Source organism: Neofelis nebulosa, chromosome 8 (assembly GCF_028018385.1).
Source record: "Neofelis nebulosa isolate mNeoNeb1 chromosome 8, mNeoNeb1.pri, whole genome shotgun sequence".
NCBI lineage: Eukaryota > Metazoa > Chordata > Mammalia > Carnivora > Felidae > Neofelis > Neofelis nebulosa.
This window is the reverse complement of record NC_080789.1, coordinates 137,614,168-137,634,480: the sequence shown is the minus strand read 5'-3', so window position 1 is coordinate 137,634,480 and position 20,313 is coordinate 137,614,168. Positions and strand designations below refer to the sequence as shown.

The 20,313-nt window shown below is 46.2% G+C and overlaps 2 protein-coding genes across 3 annotated transcripts in view; one reads left to right on the top strand and one right to left on the bottom strand.

Annotated features, from left to right (window-relative positions):
* The window catches only part of FBH1 (F-box DNA helicase 1), a 224,680-nt gene that overhangs the window by 201,925 nt on the left and 2,442 nt on the right, over positions 1-20,313 (top strand). The window lies entirely within an intron of this gene.
* IL2RA (interleukin 2 receptor subunit alpha) overlaps positions 1-20,313 on the bottom strand; it is a 55,150-nt gene that overhangs the window by 34,362 nt on the left and 475 nt on the right. The window contains exon 1 of one of the 2 annotated variants that reach the window (XM_058681991.1): positions 13,540-13,628. The exons of the other annotated variant lie outside the window; for it this stretch is intronic. The gene's annotated coding sequence lies outside the window, so the exon portion shown is untranslated. Of the gene's footprint in view, positions 1-13,539; positions 13,629-20,313 lie in introns of those variants that run through there. 2 annotated transcript variants of the gene reach the window in all.

The following is a 20,313-nucleotide window of genomic DNA, read 5'->3' as shown; positions in this document are numbered from 1 at the left end:
GGTTTGCCATCAGTTTTCTCTAAGAGTTAAGAGTTTGTTTCTTGGTTTGCCCCCCTCTCTCTCTTTTTTCCCTTTGCTCATTTGTTTCTTAAATTCCACATATGAGTGATATCATATGATATTTGTCTTTCTCTGACTTATTTCGCTTAGCATTATCCTCTCTAGGTCCATCCATGTCGTTGCAAATGGCAAGATTTCATTATTTTTTATTCTCAAGTAAGATTCCATTGTGTATATATACCACCTCTTTTTTATACATTCATCTAACGATGGACACTTGGGCTACTTCCATAGTTTGGCTATTATAAATAATGCTGCTGTGAACATCAGGGTGCATGTATCCCTTTGAGTTGGTACTTTTGTATTCTTTGGGTAAATACCTAGTAGTGCAATTGCTGGATCATAGGATAGTTCTATTTTTAACTTCAAAGGACATTACTGATATGACTTGTCTGCTCTACAACTGGTAATGGGTAATGTGGTATAGCAGACCACATACAACACCTACTATGTGTTGAGCCCTTGCTAAGTCCTGAGGATTAGAGTGACAGTGAAGACAGGTCCCTGCTCTCATGGAACTTATATTTTAGGCATATATTATATTAAAACAGATATTAAATAAATATTACAAATAAGTAGGTTTTTAAAAAAAATTTTTTTAACGTTTATTTATTTTTGAGACAGAGAGAGACAGAGCATGAACGGGGGAGAGTCAGAGAGAGGGAGACACAGAATCTGAAACAGGCTCCAGGCTCTGAGCTGTCAGCACAGAGCCCGACGCGGGGCTTGAACTCACTGACCGCGAGATTGTGACCTGAGCCAAAGTTAGCCACTTAACCGACTGAGCCACCCAGGCGCCCCACAAATAAGTAGTTTTAAAGATATAAAATATGACAAAGATATAGTATAAGTTACTATTAGAGCATATTTATATTTGGCTCTTTTCCCTTTTGTTTTATTTGATAATGACATTCTGTTTACGATTAATAACATGAATTACCTTTGGTCGCTTATGGACTATTTGTTCAATGAAAATTTTCTATTTATTGACCCTGGAGGATAACTAAAAATAATAAGCTGGGGTCCCTGCCTCTGAGGTTTTTATAATTTAACAAAGAAGATAGGACAGATATATGATTTAAAAAAAATTTTTTTAAGTTTACTTATGTTGAGAGAGAGAGAGAAGGAGAGGGAGAGAGAGAATCCCAAGCAATCTCTGTCAGCGCAGAGCCCGATTCGGGTCTTGAACCCATGAACCAAGACACCATGACCCGAGCTGAAATCAAAAGTCGGATGCTTAACCAACTGAGCCACCCAGGAGCCCCAGGACAGTTATATGACTTTAATGCAAAGTAGAAAATTATACACAGATTTTTTAAGTTTACCCAAGATTTTTCACGACATCCCTTTGGAAGAAATCGCACCTCACTCCTAGGAGAGGAAACGTAGGTGAAGAGTGGATGGCATGTGCAAAGTGACCCAGAAATCTGAAGATGAGGTGCGACTTCCGCATTCCTAGTACCCCGTCCCCCAACCTTAGTGATGCTGAGAGTTCGTCCACATGAAGCATTTGGTTGCCCTTTCCCACTCACCCTCTACTTGCTCCCTTGTTTCTGAACTTCCTCAACTTTCCGTATCTCACAATTTCCCCATTTTTACTCATCATATGCTTTTTCTTCTGCCTTTCCATGTAAGACATGTTCCTGGTCTCGCTAAGGCTGACATGGTGTGCCTCAGATGTCTTCCTCTCTGCTGCCTCTGGAGCTGTGCCCTGCTGGTGTCCCTCTCTGGCACCACCCCCCACCCCCACCCGGGCTCTCCAGAGCCTCCTTAGCCTGGAAGCATCCCAGTACTTGCCCCAGCAATCAATCTCTATTTCTCTCCCTCGTAATTCAGTATCTCGCAAGAGTCCGTAGCTCATCATTCCTCTACCCTCCCTACCCGCTCTGCCCGTTATCGTTCAGTGTGCCTTCTGCTTCCACTGGAATGACTTTTTTTTCAGAGCACACCAAGGAGCTATGAGTCACCAAGTCCAATGGCAACTCTTGGTCTCCTCAAAGTGTGTTTAGCATCTGGTTCTTTTAGCTCTTCCTTCTTGAAACTTCACTCATGGTATCGTAAGACACCATGACCTCCTGGTTCCTCATCTGCTTGGCCTTCTTTCTCTGAATGCTCACTTTACTCTGGCTTTATAAGTCCTCCGACCCGACCGTTTCCTGTTATGGATATCTTAGTACGGTGACATTCGTCACCACTAATGAACCAGTATGGATACTTTATTATTCACTAAAGTTTATCCCTTATTCAGATTTACTCAGTTTTCTCTTAATGTTCTCTTCCTGTTCCAGAGTCCTACCCAGGGTTCCAAATGACACAATTGTGTCTCACTTCCGTTGTTTTTCATGACCTTGACTGTTTTGAGGAATACTGGTGGGGTATTTGGGAGGATGCCCCACTATTGGAATTTGTCTGATGTTTTTTGCATGATCAGACTGGGCTTAGGAGGATGACAGCTTTCATAGGATTCTTCAAGGAATCCATGACCCAAAAAGTGTTTGGATGAGTTCAGGGCAGGACTTTCCCAATGATTTGACCTTGGCTCTTGTCATTCTATTCCTAGGAGTCTCATTACTTCAGTCCTTACCTCTATGCTGAGGGCTTCATAAAAGAAGTCTAACACTGAATTCCTACCAAGTTCAAAAAGCTGTTCTAAGGTCTTTACACACATTAACTAATTCAGTTCTACAATAATACCATGAAATAAATATTACAATTATTACTACCATTTTCCAAGTGAGATACAGCAAGTTTTGATAAATTGCCTGAGGCACCCAGTTAGGTCACACAGCTGGACGGCCCAAGTGCTGGGAGTCTCACCCAAGCTTCAGAGCCTGTGTTCTTAACAAAAATACCATGCTGCCTCTTCCAGATTCATATCACCAGCTCTGAACTTGAGTGGAGACATAACACTGTGCCTTTTAGCCTTTCCATGCTTCAACTCTGTTCAAAGCTTTGTTTCTTCTTCTGCCTAACATTGCCATTGAGGTTTTAACCAAGACAATCAGATAAAAGAATGTAGAAGCATAAAAACTGGAAATAAAGGAAAAGAAAACTATCTCTACTTGTAGATTATGTGATAGTACATCCAGTAAACCCAAGAGAGTCAACGGTGAAAATAATAAAATCATGAAATTATTTTAAAAGATAGCAACCCATAGTGATACCAAAACAGTATAGGGTGGGGTTGGGGAGGGAGAAAGCTCTCTTTTACAGGACAATACCAGCTAGGAAATGCAGAAAGGTGGATCTCAAGGGAATTATGTTGAGTGAAAAAAATCTAAATTCAAAAGTTACATTTTGTAAAATTCCATTCCATAGCATTCTTAAAATGACAAAAATATAGAGATGGAAACAGTGTGGTTGCCAGGGATTAGGAAGCAAGAAGGCAGGTAGTTGTGGCTACGAAAGGTGGAGAGATCCTTGTGACAGGAACTGTTGTGTTATCTTTTTTTTTATTAAAGAATTTTTTTAATGTTTATGTATTTTTGAGAAAGAGAGAGTTCATGCATGCAAGCAGGGGGAGGGGCAGAGAGAGAGAGGAAGGGAGAGAATCCCAAGTATGCCCCACACTGTCAGCACAGAGGCAGACGTGGGACTCGAACTCATGACCCTGAGATCATGACCTGAGCCAAAATTAAGAGTCTGACACTTAATGCAGTGAGCCACCCAGGCACTCCGGAAGTGTTGTATATCTTTTTTTTTTTAATGTTTATTTATTTTTGAGGGAGAGAGAGAGATAGAGCATGAGTGGGGAAGGGGCTGAGAGAGAGGGAGACACAGAATCTGAAACGGGCTCCAGGCTCTGAGCTGTCAGCACAGAGCCTGATGCAGGGGCTTGAAATCACGAACCACGAGATCATGACCTGAGCTGAAGTCGGTCGCCCAAATGACTGAGCCACCCAAGTGCCCTAGAAGTGTTGTGTATCTTAACTGTGGTGGTGGTCATATGAATCTACACATGCATTCAAGTTGCATAGAACCAAAAATACACGTACTACACTGATGACATAACTAAATACACACATACGCTATTCATATCAAATTGGCAAAATCTGAATAAGATTGATGGATTGCACCCATGTCAATTTCCTGGTTGTGATACTGTGCTGTAGTTAAGGGGGAAAGTGAACGAAGACTATATTGGATCTGTCAACATTATTATTCACGACTGCCTGTGAATCTACAGTTATTTCAGAATTAAAAGTTAAAGGCTGTTCCCCTTCTTGTTCTTATTTCTCTTCATGACCCTTACATTCCCATCGTCTGTGTCACCTCAGCTGGACACCAAAGCATCCTTTTTACATTCCGCTGCTTCTTTGCCCTCATATGGAATCACTTCCCAGGAGTCATTACTGCTGCCTCTGCAATCCTCCTGCACATGCCTCCTTCTCACATCCACTACCTTCACCCTCTCCTAAGCCCCCAACTGCTCAGCTGCCATAGCAATAGCGTCTTATTATTCCTCCCTACCTCCCAGCTCTCCAGCCCTCCATTATGTCCTTAAAATGTTGCCCAGTCAAGCTTCCTACATCACAGAACCAATTGCCCTAGGAGCATAGTCAATGGCCTGGAGGAGAGGTCTGATACATTCTCCATCCCTGTGATTGACCTCTGGTTGCAACAACAAACCTCCCTTCTTTTTGTTTTGACCCGGGAAGTGGGTTTGTTAAACACGGACTAAGTTTTTGTTGTGGGGTGGTACTGACTATTTCATTGCTTTAGTTTGGAGATGGGGTCCGCTGATCAATCAGCAGGTGGCAGATTCCTCAGAGTCATTAACTAAACGTGACCGTAGAAGCTTCTGAGTTACTCCAAGTCTTCGCCTTTCGCGGTGCTGATTGATCTTCAGGGCCTGGTACCCCCCGATGGGGGGTTGTTCCCTGCGAGCCAGGTAAGGAGGAAGGCTGCTCTTTGCTGTACCATGTTGGAAGGGTGAGTCGGGTTCACCAGGCAGGTTCAGCAGACTACGTCACCCGGGCAGAGGGAATATTGTGTTCAGGGGACTAGGAGAAGCATGTTGTGCTGGCGTGTGAATTGCAAAGGTATGAATAACAGAAATGTGTCTGTGGAAATAATGTGGGCGAAGGACCTTATAATCTGTAAAATGCCCCACGAATCCTAATTGTTTCTCTTATTAAGCCTCCAGCAGGGTTGTTTTTAGGACCAAATGATAAAATATGTAAGGTTACTTTGTGAACTGGAAAAAAATATTGAAAATGTTAATTACTTTAAGCCTCGATTGTGTCAGAACAAGGAAATGGAGTTTCTTTGAATTCATCTTCTAAGAACTGTTTGTGATCGTTCTGTTACTTTCCTGCTTCTCACCTATGTTCACATGAATAGGTTATAATGGATTTGAAATATATTAAAACATGGTCAGTTTCCGGTTCCCTGCCAACGGGATCACCACAGTTTAGCTTAAACACTTCCAGTCATTTCTGGTTGTGGTTGGCTGTCCACATCATCCATTATTTATTTAAACGATTGCATCAATATGGGCAGCTGTAGGCACTGAATAAGTGCTTGGGTACATTGGCATTGGCTACATTGTACATTCATTCATTCATTCATTCATTCAGACAAATATCCATTTTCATTCAGCAAGTGGAAATGCTTGAGGAGAATGTGGCTGGGGCAAATGTTCGGTGTCACAGGGCTAGGAACTCGGGGGAGGGGGGGACAGGGTTAAAGGAAGTTAGTGCCATCAAAGAAAATGTATGTGGTCCCCGGGGGAAACAAGAGGGGAGGCTGTGTGTTTTGAGGGAGAAAATCTCAGTGTGGATGGTCACATTCTGCAGGAATTAGCCCCGAGCATCTCTGACTTATGTGTGTTGTTATCAGACCCACGATTTCTGAGGTCTGGCTGGACCTGGCGGGCCAAATAGTCAGTTCCCATAACCCAACAATGAGTGACTCACAGGGTAAGACCCTTTGCAGGACAATTTGTGTTTCATCGAAAATTGCTACCAAGAAAAAAAAAAATCAGGGGTTGGGTGGGAAGCCGGTTATTTTCTGTTTACCTTGGAAGGGAGAAAGGAGGCAGGGAACCAAAAATAGTCTTCCCAGCTGCTGTCTCTACATCAAAATGGTCATGTTTGGGGATCTCAAATGCCTGTGCAAATGAAATGGGGCAGAGATGGTGATTTTCTGCCCCGGGAGCCTTCTCTGTTGACAACAAGCTTCTGTACATGAAAGAGTTAACCACACACTTACCACAGAATGTCAACCTGATGAAAATTAAAGCCTTATCAGATAAGAAAAACAAGGGGGTAGAAATATACTCTTGTTCTTTGAAACCTAAAAACAGTTTTTCTTCAAACGTTTGAAACCTTTTTCTTGGGACGGAATATTTTTAGTAGAAATATGGTACCTCGGTGAATCCCACCCAGAACCTTCTACAGGGACTCTTCTGTGAAACAGACCATGGAGTTGAGGAGATTTTCAACTGGAGAGCAGCAGATTTTCCACTGAGATTTCAAAAAATACCAGGTAGGTAAGTCAGTATGATGCTGGTAGAAGCTTAGGATCAGAAGGGAAACATAGACGAGAAGGAATCAGAAAAGGTCACCGGAAACGAAGGAACCTTCAGGAACAATGTGCTCCTTCTCAGAACCACAGCCCAGCCTGACTGTCAAACACACCGAATCCACATGCTCAGATGCCAGGGTGGCCATGGATCGAAGGTTGCCAGCAGCCCCCTGGGTCTCCCCAGGAGTCCCCTCCTCACCCGGAGGGCACTCTGCCTCCCTGCTCTCAAGAATCACTCCAAGTTTAAACAAGACACAGCGTATACCGTTTGGACTGGATGTTTGCACCCCTCCCCAGATTCACATGTGGAGCCCCCCACTGCCCAGTGTGATGGTGTCACGAGGTGGGGGCCTTTAAGTCATCATCTGCAGCCCCGTGGCGGGTCCTCATCTGACTCCCGCCATGCGGGCCCCTGATCTCGGATTTCCAGCCTCCACAACTGCAAGAAGTGAGGTTCTGTTGTTAAGCCCCCCAGTCTACAGTATTCGTCATAGCGGCCTGAAGGGACTAAGACGAGTGCTATGCGTTGGTGACAGGGCTCAAGCCCTTTCACGGAGAAGGACTACCCAAACATGGAAATGTAGATCACAAACTAACCGGAGGGGGAAGAGCTGCCTTAGAGTCTGGGGTTCTTGGTGCTTGGCCAACAGCCCTGCTCTCATCTGCAGTGACTTCCTTACGTCGGGTTTAGTAGGAGCAAACAGCAGCCCGAGAGTATTCCCCAGATCCACATGCTGACAGGTGCTACCCCATAGACAGAAGAATAGGACATTTCAGTGGGGATGGAATGACGGCGTGGACCACACAGCACAGGGAGGAGGCTAAGGATGCTGATTAAACTATACCAACAGCCCTCGCCTGTACTTCAGGAACTGGCCTCAGAAAAGCAAACTCCACTGAAGGGCTTCTGTTGAGTTCAGTCTATGGACTCAGAGGAGGCCCCTCTTCCCTCAGCCAGCGCTGGAGGAAACACAGCCTTCCCTGTCCCCCGGGCTCTGTCAGGTCTCCCCTCTACATCATTCCCACCTCATATAAATTCTCAGTTAATGCACAAAACCAACGGTCTCTGATCATTTCAGTTAGCAGATAGATGCCATTCTTTTCAACAGAGACCTCAGAGTGACAAGGTGACGTGGCTTAGCACAGCGTTGAAGAAATGGACTTTTCACTCTGCTGTAGGGCAAGTATTTAAAATATTTAGTAAGCTCTAGAATGTCAGGGCTGAAAGGGGGCTTTCAGAGCCTCTCTATCAATGTGCTCGCATGCATAGACAGTTCGTACTTCATCTCAAGAGTTACTGCATGCCAGGGGCGCCTGGGTGGCTCAGTCGGTTAAGCATCCGACTCCGGCTCAGGTCATGATCTCATGTTTGTGGGTTTGAGCCCCACGTCAGGCTCTGTGCTGACAGCTCGGAACCCGGAGCCTGCTTCGAATTCTGTGTCTCCCTCTCTCTCTGCCCCTCCACCGCTCACACACTCTCTCTCTCTTTTAAAAATCAATAAAAATGTTAAAAAAAAAAAAAAAAAGAGTTACTGCATGCCAGATGCTGTTCTAGCTACTTTATATGTATGGACTTCCCTAATCTCCTATGAAGTAGGCTATTAGGAATATTAGTGATAATTAATACAATTATTATATTATTATAATGAAAATATGATCAAATATATAAATATATACTAATTAATATGTATAAAATACTATAGTATAATTAATATGAGTATAAATAAAAGTCACTTAATAACTAGCTAGGTATTAGATAAGTAGTTCTCATGGTCTCCCCTTTGTAGACCATGGGAGCAAGGCACCCGGAGGTCCCGCGACCTTCCCAGAGTCACACAGCCAGTCCGTTGTGAAGCCAGGGTCTGGATCCTACAGCCCGAGAGGAGAGGGTACCCGTGGCTGATTCTGTATCTCCTCCCTCTGTGTCCCGGCTGCACCCCGTTCCCGTGGCCACCATAGTCTGTGGCCTCCCACCGCCCTCGACCTGCCTCTGACCCACATAGCGGGAAGGCTATGGTAGGGGTCTTGGTGGGGGGTGATGAGGGAGAGCACAGAGCTGTTGCTCACGTTGAGACGTGGCGAGGGCCAGAGTCAAGAGGGGGCTCGATTGGGGGTGTAGGATTTTGCCCAGGTTTCCTGGGCAGTCAGGTGGATGGTGGTGCCTTTCGGTGGAACAGGAAATAAGAAGAGTGAGGGCGGGAACAGGAAATAAGAGGAGAGAGGGCAGGACGATTCTACGTGTATCGAGTTTGAGAAGCCTGTGAGACCTCCATGTGGAGGGCCTGCTAGGCCTTCGACCGTGCAGATTAGAAGTCCAGCAAGTCACACTTATTGAGCACCTACTGTATCCTGGTTGCTTTAGGCAGGCCATCTTGTAAGCCTTACAGTCCCCCCAGTGTGGGCGTGTGTTATTCCCATTTCATTTCATTTTATTAAAGATTTTATTTTTTATATATTTTTTAATTTTTTAGTGCTTATTTATTTTTGAGAGAGAGAGACAGAGTGCGAGCGGGAGAGGGGCAGAGAGAGAGAGGGAGACACAGAATCCAAAGCAGGCTCCAGGCTCTGAGCTGCCAGCACAGAGCCCGATGTGGGGCTTGAACTCACGGACCGTGAGATCATGACCTGAGCCGAAGTCAGATGCTTAACCGACTGAGCCACCGAGGTGCCCCAAGATCTTATTTTTTAAAAGTAATCTCTACACCCAGCGTGGGGCTAGAACTCATAACCCAGAGATCAAGAGTCACATGCGCCACCGACCGAGTCAGCCAGGCACCCCTGTTACTCCTATTTTGTACCCACAGCAACTGAGACCCAAGGAGCTTTAAACGAGCCGCCTGCCGTCAGCTCTTACCTAGAGTGTCTAAAGCACACATCGTGTTTTTCCCTTGCCCAAGGCCACTCTGTGTTCTCCTGTCCCTTGCAGTTTAGAATCCAAACCCCTGTGCCTGGCGAGGCTCCACATCTTAGCTCACGCCCCACCTTAGAAATGTTCATGCCCACTGCCTGCCCCGTCCCTCCAGCCCAGTAGAGCTCTGTGCGGCTCTCAGCACCAACTGTGTCTTTTGTCCTCGTCCTGCTCACAATGTGCTCACTTCCCGCCTTCGTGACTCCTGCTTCTCCCGCAGGCCTGCCTCATCGCTGTTCTCTGGGGAAACTTCTGGACCCTACTGTCTGCTTTTGTGGCTTATCCCTCTACACTCCCAGACCACCTGCAGTTACTTTTCCCAGTGCTTCCCACACTGTGCCAGTCCCCTGTGCGCCCCCCTCGCTAGTGTCTGCAGGGAATGGCACTCGCCGCTTGTCTTGAAGGGAAGTTGAGTCACACGTGTCCGAGCTAGGGTTTGAATTCAGGCCTGTAGACTCCGTAAGTCATGAGCCCCTTCCACGCTCCCACGATGCCGTCCAGGTGGGAAGAATGCCAAGCAAACAGATGAGACGCAGAAGTTTACTCCAGTAAGAGGAGAGGGCGCCCCCAGGAGCCGGCCTTCGAGACCCCAGGTGAGGAAGTGGCAGGGGAACTGCTGACCGGAGTGTCCTGTGAGCTGAGGACATGCGGACGGTCCTATCAGACTGTTGGCCGCCAGGCAGAGGAAATGGATCGTGTCCCCGATGCGGCAGGGGAGGATTTGAGCTCTTTGGTTGGGGCAAAGGCAGCATGAAAGTGGCTTTCAAGGGAGTCAGTCTGGGGATGGACGAAAGAGTGCTTCAAATGCGAGACTCAAGGCTTGCCTAGAAGCCCGTGGCCCCAAGGACGCCTGTGGACAGCTTCCTGCCTTTGCGGAGGGACGGAGCTGATAGCCCGTCTGGGGTGCATCGCTTATCGCCTCACCACTTGGCTTTCCTCACCTGTCCGATGGGAGTCATCACGACCCCCGTGTCGCAGGGCTGTGGCGAGGGTTCCTCGGGCTGGTGGGCACGGAGTGCACAGCTGGGTGTGGCTGGGTCGCACCAGCCCGTCGCAAGCCCGGGCCCGGGACCCTGGCAGAGGGAAACGAAACCGACAGCCTGCCGAGTGAAAGGTAGCGACAGGCAGTGAAAGCCGAAAAGTGAAATAAATGGCAACATGATCGAGGCGAGCTGAGCTGCTTACCCTTTGCGGTCTCTGTGCTCCCCCGGGTGTTAGCAGGATGTCTGAGGAAACTGCCCTTTCATTTCACAAAGGGTTTTTTTTTTTTTTTTTTTTTTTGGTAGTTTGTTTTGCTTTCCACTTAAAATAAGGAGTTTTCTCTTTACAAAGGTGCTTTTTTTTCTAAATCAGTCTCTGAACAGAGGTGTCACTACCACAGGCGCCGGAAGCAGATACCGCACGGCTGCTCAGCTGGGTTCAAGGCTCTCTGCCCTTCTTCTTCTTCGGGAGAGGGGAAGCCACCGCGGCCGGGACAGCTGTCAGCGGTGTCGCCTCCTGCAAAGTCAGCGCCCCCAAAACTCCCGGGAAACTCACAGAGCTCCGAGACAGGAAGAGGCTGACGTCAACCTGAGTTTCAGGGGTTTGAGCAGAACTCTTAGCAATGATTCCTGTGCCCTTTACTTGGTGTCGTGATAAACCGATCTTTCTCAGGGGAGACAGGCCCAAGTTTTCTCCATGGGGCTCGTTCCATTTTGGAACGAAAAACCCTCTTTGATGTGTTTTGAAGGAGTGCTTAGGTGCCTTCCACCTCTTCCTGAGAGAGGAGCGTGCCTTCTGGACGTCTAGGACCAGAGAACTGTTCACACACAGTTGGGGATGTCGCGGTTGGCCAGCACTGTCTATAAACGTGCTTCTCAGAGACTCGGGGGCTGTGGGAGCAATCAGTTTGTTCTCCACCTGCGATGTTCCCATTTTCTCCAGAAAGGAATTTTTTTTAATGTTTTTTAATGTTAATTTTTGAGAGAGAGAGAGAGAGAGAGAGAGAGTGCAAGCAGAGGAGGGGCAGAGAGAGAAGGAGACACAGAATCCGAAGCAGGCTCCAGGCTCCGAGCTGTCAGCACAGAGCCTGACACGGGGCTTGAACTCACCAGCCGTGCAATCATGACCTGAGCCGAAGTGGAACGCTCAGCCGACTGAGCCACCCAGGTGCCCCCAGAAAGGAATTTCTTGAGCCAAAGAAAGCTTCTGCGAATCCTCTGTCTATATTACTGGAACATAATTGTAATTCGAAATTGGTGGTGTTTGATTTTGGTAATTTTAGTAATTAACGACCAAACAGTGCTCCTAGCCTCCCTGTCTGTCCCGGCTGTCTGCGTCAACACGAGGCAGTTACGGACCTCAGACGCCCCGGGTTTGCACTAAGCACAAGCATCTGTGTGTTCCATCCCCTTTCTCTGCGCGTAGATCTTGGATGTCCCCGTGTGTTGTAATTATCTGTGCAACCAATTTCTCTCCTGCTGGACGAGGACTTCCCGGAGTCCAAGGACAGGGCCTACATTCGTCTCTCACTCTGTATCTGCCACACAGTAGTTGGCATTTGCTGAATGATTAATAAACGAAGGAATGAACACGTAACTGAAAGTCCCGCCACAGCCGAGATGGTCCCCCAGCCGCCTTACTGCTTCCCTCCGCCACCTGGCCATCCACTGTGCCGTGGTGGCAATGTTTTCTAAACTCCGAAAAACTCCACAGCAGAGAAAACTCCCACGATCCTGCCCCAGGGGCATACACCTATCCTTGCCTTTTTTTTTTTTTTTTTTTTTTTTTTTTATTGCTGAGAATACGAAAAGCAGCGAGGCTTCTACAGAAGGTATCTATTTCTGTCCCAAACAGAAAAGAGTGGGTGATTCTGTGGGCAGAGATTCCTGAACACGGTGGGTTTGACTCATGCCTGGAGGTGCTCAGAATTTCCTCTGTTTTGTGGGTGGCTGGGGCAGACGTGGTTTGACTAAAGTGCTTTCTTTGAAGAGCAGTCAAAAGCGAGAAAGGCAGTCCAGGCTGCTCTTGGGGGCCGGGCCGCGGGGTGGAAAGAGCCCTGGAGGGGAACAGCAGGATTCGGAGAATTTGAGATTCCAAGGACTCAGTGGGGCTCAAGAGGTCAAGTTAGTCGCTTGAGAAGAGGAAGGGGCAGCTACAGGGCAGCCAGGTTTGGATTTTGTGAGCACAGACACGGTAATTCATGTACAGCCTCAGGAGCTGTGACCTTCCTCATTGGTACTTTCTTCAATTTTTTAAAAAGGGAGGGTAAACTTCTTTATGGCACATGAATTTATGACCTTAGCGGCCGCTTAGAAGAATAGTAAAAAATGCAGGCTCTGGAACAAGATGGCCTGGCTCGAATCCGAGCTCTCTCCTAGTCGTATTACACTAGGCAACTCAGTGAACCTCAGTGAGCCTCAGTTTACCAGGAGTAAAATGGGGATGATAATAAGGCCTACCTTAGTTTGAGGATTAACTGAAGTGACCCTATGCCTTCACATGATACCTGCAAGAGGGCACACAGGCCGTGAATATCGGCCCTTGTTATTATGATTCGCATTTAAAATGTTTCTTGGAACAAGCCTGAAAGCAAACACGCCTGAAAGGAGGCAGGAGGCGTTGGCATCCAGGGTCACGGCCCCAGCTTGCCTTCACCGGCCCTTTCCAGCCTTCAGCTTCACCCCTCCACTCCTGTTTCTCTCCCCATGCGGGTGGCCTGGCTGGAGACTGGGTGATTCTCCACGTTCTTCAGGGGAAGAGGAACCGGCTGCCTCTTTAGAACTTCCTCTTTATTCTTTACAAACAGGCTGCTCCTCCTCCTACTTTTGGGAAAAAGCATTCCCGGCACTGGCCCACCTTCCCACTGCCTGTGGCAAGAAGCAGGTGGGGAGCTCGGGGAGAGAGCAACCCAGAAGGCACATCTCACCAACCTGCCTCACGCCTTGCACCCCGGGCAGGCCTGCGTAGAGGCCCAGAGTTCTGATCGGCACCTGGCTCCTTCCATCTCCCCAGTGAGGCGACCTTCTGGTCACCCCCCACCCATGCCACCCACACTTTGGTACCTTAGAGTCTTCTACTGTCTGACATTCTCCTGTTTGCAGGATGGGGAGATCGGGATGGCTTGTCAGGCTGCAAGCACCGAGACTCTAGCCTCATGGTCCCCTGTTAGTGCAGCTCGGTCAGGGGTGAAATTTGCATGTAGGGAAATTAGATCCCGGCCTTCCTGCCTGTTACCCGGGGACATCGTATGGTACTGGTGACCCCAATCCAACGATTCACCGCGTGAAAGCAATCTACCAGACACCGTTGACATGTGTAGACACCGCAGGATTATAGTGAGAGTAGGGCTCAGGAGCTTCTCGTCTGAGCAGAAGTACTGATTTCTATCAGAGAACCGCCAGCCATTTGAGCCTCGTTTTGGTCAGCGCACACACAAATGCTTTTATGTCTGCATGCGGTATGGGTCATTTATTTCACTGCCCCAGGAAACCCCTGAGTTTTCAGTCTGCTCCTCGTGGAGCATGGTCCATGTAACACAACTTCAGCAAAATCATTAGGCAATACCAGCCTCTAACCCATGTCCTGATATTCACAAGCACAAATTCAGTCATTATGTCCTAGGGCCGCCTTCTCTGAGAAGCCTTTCCAGACTCTGCAGGAAGCATGTTACCCTCTCTGTTCTGACCGCTGAGGCACATGCCTACTTCGCCACGCACGACTTTGCAATAGTTGATCTTAGGTCTCTCTCAACTTGGTTTTCCCCTGTTAGCGTGTTTGAACCAGAATCTCAAACCCCACCCTAGATGTCCTGAGTCAGAATCTGCTCCCTAACAGTATTCCTGGGTGATTGTAAATACGTTAAAATTTGAGAAGTACTGCATGAAGGCACCTGTTCTTAGTGAACAGAAACGAAATAACGGAATCAGCCCAACCATGGGAACCGTCATTCTGTGGATTTCAATCCTAACTGCATCTTAAATCATTTGAGGAACTTACAAAACAAAACAAAACAAGTTATCATTCTGTCCAGTTCTCAGCCCCAGAGAGTCTACCCTAATCGGTCTGAGTTGTTCTTGGGTGGGGCTTGGATATCATTCGTTAATGCACCCCAAAATACACACTGGGAACCACCCCTGTAAATCCATTTCCCAGTGAGCCTTGCATTCTCTCACTGATGGATGCAAATCCAAGAGTAACCAGAGAATAAGTCAAATAGTCAAAAAACCATCTGAGTAATCTGAGTGGAAAATACCTAAAATACCAAGAGATGATATTATTGTTTGCCCCCAAATGGGTGACTTATCTGAAAGCCTGGTGGGGATTCAGTGTTGGGGATTCACTGTTGGCTCTCCTTTAGCAGTCTTCTAGAAGGAACTGCTCAGCACATGTTTCATCTCCATTGTTAAGCCATGAGCAGCTTGAGGGCAAGGACTGCACCCTCTGTCATCTTTGCAATCCCAACGCGTGAATGGATGGATGGATGCATGTCGCTGAGCGTCAGTGTAAAGATGTGAGTGAATATTGGACTGGAATTTTAAGAGGATGGATTCTAGTCCTGGATCTCCACTTTTCTTGCTTGCCTAGTGTTTTTGCTTTGCCCTTGGCACTCTTTTCTTGCTGTCTTCCCTAGGTACTACCCATGCCTCTTAAGTTGCCTTTGCCAAGCCAACCACCGCTCCCTTAAACCAGGGAGGGTAACTTTCTGTGTCTCATCCTCTCTGTTCATGACTATGAGTGTTAAGATAGTAAAGAACACATTCAGAGGTCTTACTTACCTGGTGACCCTGACTCACAGACTATTATACTCCAAACCAGAGAATTACACTCCAAATTTTGTATGTCTGTACATTTTTCTAAGGAGATAGTTAATAGATCTCGTCAAATTTTCTCAAGGTCTCACCAGTCAAAAAAGATTAAGAATCAAAAAGGTAGATGGGTAGGGGTGCCTGGGTGGCTCAGTCAGTTAAGCGTCTGACTTCGGCTCAGGTCATGATCTCATGGTTCATGAGTTCAAGCCCCGCGTGAGGCTCTGTGCTGACAGCTCAGAGCCTGGAGCCTGCTTCGAATTCTGTGTCTCCCTCTCTCTCTGCCTCTCCCCCGCTCACACTCTGTCTCTCTCTGTCTCTCAAAAATAAGGAAACGTAATTTTAAAATTTTTTTAAAAATTAAAAAAAAAAAAAGGTAGGTGGGTTCTTGCTATCACATTGTTCTCCCAGCTGAGAAGTTCAGGCTCTGCGTGTAGGAGTGACAAATGAGTTGATAAAGATGCAGTGAGGTTCTCTGGGCCTGTGTGTGTGTGTGTGTGTGTGTCCCCCTTGGTGCTACCTGGGCCACTGGATGACTCCACCTAAGCAGAAGTTTCCTGAAGAAGATATAAGGAAGACAGGAGAGGAGTAAGGTCTCTAAGGATCTCTGAGCTTTTCTCACCTGACACCTACCTAAACAAATAGCTGAACAAGAGATGAGAGTAATCTCAGGATCTCAGGAAGTTTAGAGACACCCAGGAGCTCCTGGGGGCCCCCAGGTGGGCATAGAGCGATGCCATCATGGTGCACATTGTCAGCCTGGAGAGAAGCAGTCACAGACTCTACATCCAAAGGGATCAGAGGCTCTCACTTCAGCCTCCTGCCTGGTTTGGGAAATCTCTGCACCATATTTGACACCTGCTCGTTTAGACTCTGCCTAACGTCTTCCAGAGAAAGGGGGCCCTGAACTTTGTGGAGAGGAAAGGGGTGGAGGAACTTTTTACTCTGAATGCTCGGCTACTCGAAGCTCACTGTACACAAATAAACCTATGGCTCAAGTTCTCCCTCTTCTGCCTCTCACGGCTGCGCAGAGTTCGGGGCAGGGAGCAGACAGTGGACTGGATTGTGCCTTCTCTCCTAAAGCCAAGAATCTGCGCTCGTGTGGGCTGTCAGCTCTTGGGTTGGAAAAATGTGAAAATCACATATCCTTAATTTCATTTTCTAGGAGGGGAAATAAAACAGAGGTTGGAAGGCGGCAGAGGAGAACCAGCCTGGAAGTTTGCTGGAGGGAGGCCACAATGTTGCCCTGTCCATCTACCCAGCCAGCCTGTGCACCCCTCGATGGCATCCCCCAGAAGTGGCCAGCCAGCCCCTCTCTCTGAGCATTTTCAAGGACAGAGGGCTTCTAACTTTTGAAGCCATTAGTTGAATGAAGACCTTTCCTTTTCTCACAGGGAATGGCCTGCGATAAAGAGAAGAGAGACAGGTCCCCACCCGTGTGAGACGTCTCCCATGAAAGACAAGGAAATCGTTGAGGGGGAAGAGTCCCTGAAGAAGTGAGCAAGCAGCAGAAGGCCCCCCGCGGCCCTCTGCGATGTTTTTGCCTTCGTGCTCACAATTGCAGCCTTCACGGAAGCAGTGGGTCGCGCCTGAGCGCAGTGCCACAACTTTCAAGAGTTGGAAATAACCTGCAATGAGATGTCAGGCGTTGGTACCTTGCCACCCAAGTGCCTCTTTAACCCAGACCGTGTGTGTATGTCTTCAGTCTGGAAACTTTTTCATCCAAAAATACCCCAACTTGAACATGCCTTTTAAGCAGAGCTTCATTTATTTCCTTTTCAGAATTTTTGACAGAGCCACAGGAGTCTCCAAGTCAACTCTGTCAACCTTCTCATCTTACAGAGAGAAACTGAGGCCCAGGGAGGTAGAGCAATTCATCCAAAGCCATGCTCCTCCAACAATGTTAGGAGGCATCTTGGCTCACTTTCAGCTCCCTGCAGTTTAATTTCCCCTTAATCTTCTCTCCACTGACCTCAGAAGACACGCCCCACTTTCTAAGAGAACTCCTAATTTTTGAAGTTTCTAACTGGCCCCTGGGCAGTGAAGGGGACGGGGAAATTCACTTGAATGTCCACCATGTTGAGGGATAGCCTGACTCAAGTGTGACTCTAGCTCTTACAGAAATGACTTCAACAAGACATTGCACAAAAGACATCGCTTCCAGAAAACTCAAGACTTAGCCAAAGAAATCTAAGAATACTTCTCTTTGAGATGAGTGGGGTCAAGGGGTGGAGTTGTAGTGGCCAAGAAGAGTTCTTTGCTAGCACCTCTAACCCACCATGAGCAAAGTCACTTTTTGTGTGTGTGCCTCAGTTTCCTCAAATCTAAAATGGAGATCCAGGTCAAGTGTATCCAATCAGATTGAACTTCAGAATCAAATATGCTGTAATTGAATACTGGATTTCAAAGCTCTGAATGAAGACAAGTTATAACATATCTTACTCATTGCTTTGGTGTGGATTATAATCCAAGCGATAGCATTGGATTTCTTGAGTTCAATAAAATGTTTTAAAACTGCAAAATAAAATTAAATTAAATTAAATGGAACGTATGTACAGGTGACAAAGAGCACTGCCTATTTAACATGCTGTTTTAGAGAAAGTAGCAGCTCTTCTATGAGGTAGTCCCTAAGCTTACCAAAGTCCTGTCTCCCCAAGGTATATCCTGAAGATGAGCAAGGTTAACCATGGTAATAACACTTGGGGTCTAGAGAAATTGAATGATTAAACATAGAGGATTAAACACTTTGTGTTTTAATGACAGATGTGCAGATGGGAAATTCCAGTGTGGGCAGTTGTCTTTAGAAGAAGGGATAATTAGACAAAAATATCATCTTTATGGGTTTCCACACTTTGGTGGTTTTTTGTTGTTTTTTTTTTTTTTTTTTTGAGTCTAGGGGATGAAGATTTGATCACAGAATTCCTAGAATGAAAGACGATCAAAGCATAGATAAACTCTCAGAATTTCCACAATTCTGAGAAAGGTGCCTTCGCTAACGTGCCATGTTGGTAACATCAGGAGAATTCTCTTTTTAACCACATCCCAGGACCCAGTAATACAGAGATTAAAAAACACCCAGGTTGACTAATACATCCTCTGCGACTCATCACCATTTTAATTGGTGGCTTTGGAAATTTTCAGAATGAAAATCTGCCTTATGAATCAGCTAGAAATTGCATCTGTTGATGGTCTGTTTGATTTTGTTAGAGACCTCTCCCCTCTGAGGAGTAAAAAGTCTTGTTTATTTTAAGACTGGGCTCCTCCTCTTGGAGAAGAAAGTCTGAGATGAGATTATTTCTTACCCTGGGGTGGTTCCTAAGCCAGATATTCATCCCATAAACTCAACTTATTTCATCCTCTTTGGTCACCAGGTTCTCATGTGCCTCTTGACTGGACTATGGAAGGGGCCTCCCAACATGTCTCTGTGCACCTGATCTCTCTCCACTCTGTGCCAGAGTCACCTCCACAGAAGTGTCTGCAGTGAACAGAAAGAGTGTAAATCAGGGAGCCTTGGGTTTGAACCCCAACTCTGTCACTGTCTCTGTGACTTCTGAGTTTTGGGTTCTTCATCCAGTGAGTTTGTGACATCCACATTGCAAAGTGGGTATAAAGATTGAGATACAACTTACACGTCTGGCACATAGAAGGTACTCTATAAATGGTCATTTTTATTTTTGGGTAATTTTCCATTGACTACCAAATGAAGTTAAAATTTATAACTTGCTATCCAAGGCCTTGGATCATTCATTTGACCCCATCCTATCTTTTCAGCCTTGATCTCCCATATGCCCATCCAGTGTCAGGGGGCACAGTGGACCACTTGCTGTTCCCTTGTGCTCTGCTGTGTCTTTGTCACAGGGACCTTTCTCTCTGAGAAAGTTAAAGCCTTAGGAAAATTTATTTACCTAGGGAAATTTGTTCATATCCCAGGGCTCTGTTTGCATGCTGCCATCATTTACATCTGGCCCACATGGATCTCATCGCATTCTAATCTGAAGTGCTGTTGTGATACCTGTGCCTTTATCTCCCTTGCTAGGTTATAAGTCTGTTAAGGACCGAGACTATGTCTTATTCATTTTCATATTTTCTACAGTGTTGAGAAGGGGAATAAGAGGTTTTTGAATAGATTTTTGGAGACCCGAGTGAATGAAAGAGTCCTCGTATTACTTCCACTTGCCTCACTCCCACCAAGACCATTCATATCTTCAGATCACCAGCGACTGACAATAGCACAAGTTTACTTGAAATGTGTTTCCCAGAGATAGGTCATGACTTATTGTAAAGACTTTTCTGTTCTAACTTGAACTGTCCTCCCACTTTGCAAAGACCATGCTGAAACAGAAGTCATGTTATAAGCCTTTCAAAAATCATGCCCTCTTCAACTCTACAATGAAGAAATTCCTATCCCTGGGTCAGTTCACAGCCCAACATAATCTGGCTACTTCACCAAATAAGCAAAAAGACTCCTTAGATGCATCATCAGGTTTCACTTCTTAACACATCTTTCTGTGGCCAGTTAGCATTATTATACATCTAGAAGTTAAGGCAATGAAATTGTAGACTTTGATACCTTATCTGTCTTCCTGGGTAAGCAAGGGAAGAAGTTATTAGAAAATTCACACTCAATTAGGAAAGGTGGTTTGAGGTAGAAGTTGGTGGTTTCTTATTTGTTAAAAAAAATTTCTTTGACAAAACCCATTTAAAAGGATGAATGAAATCCAAAATTTGCACATGTGTGTGTGTATACATACAAACACATATGTATACATGCATATATCCATATAAGACTATAAGAAAAAGTAGAGTTCTGAAAGCAAGTATGCTTATTTTTTCTAAAATTTCTATAACATTGCATGTGTAAAGAGCGTCCTAGGTATTATTTCCTGAGGCAGTATGTAGAAAAACAGCATATACATCTTTGAAGCCAAGATTTTTTGAGATCTTAAATTACCCTGATGTTTCCTATATTAGTTACTGACATCTCAGGACATTAACCTGGTCTTAGATTCCTAGTAGATTTTTAGATTGTTA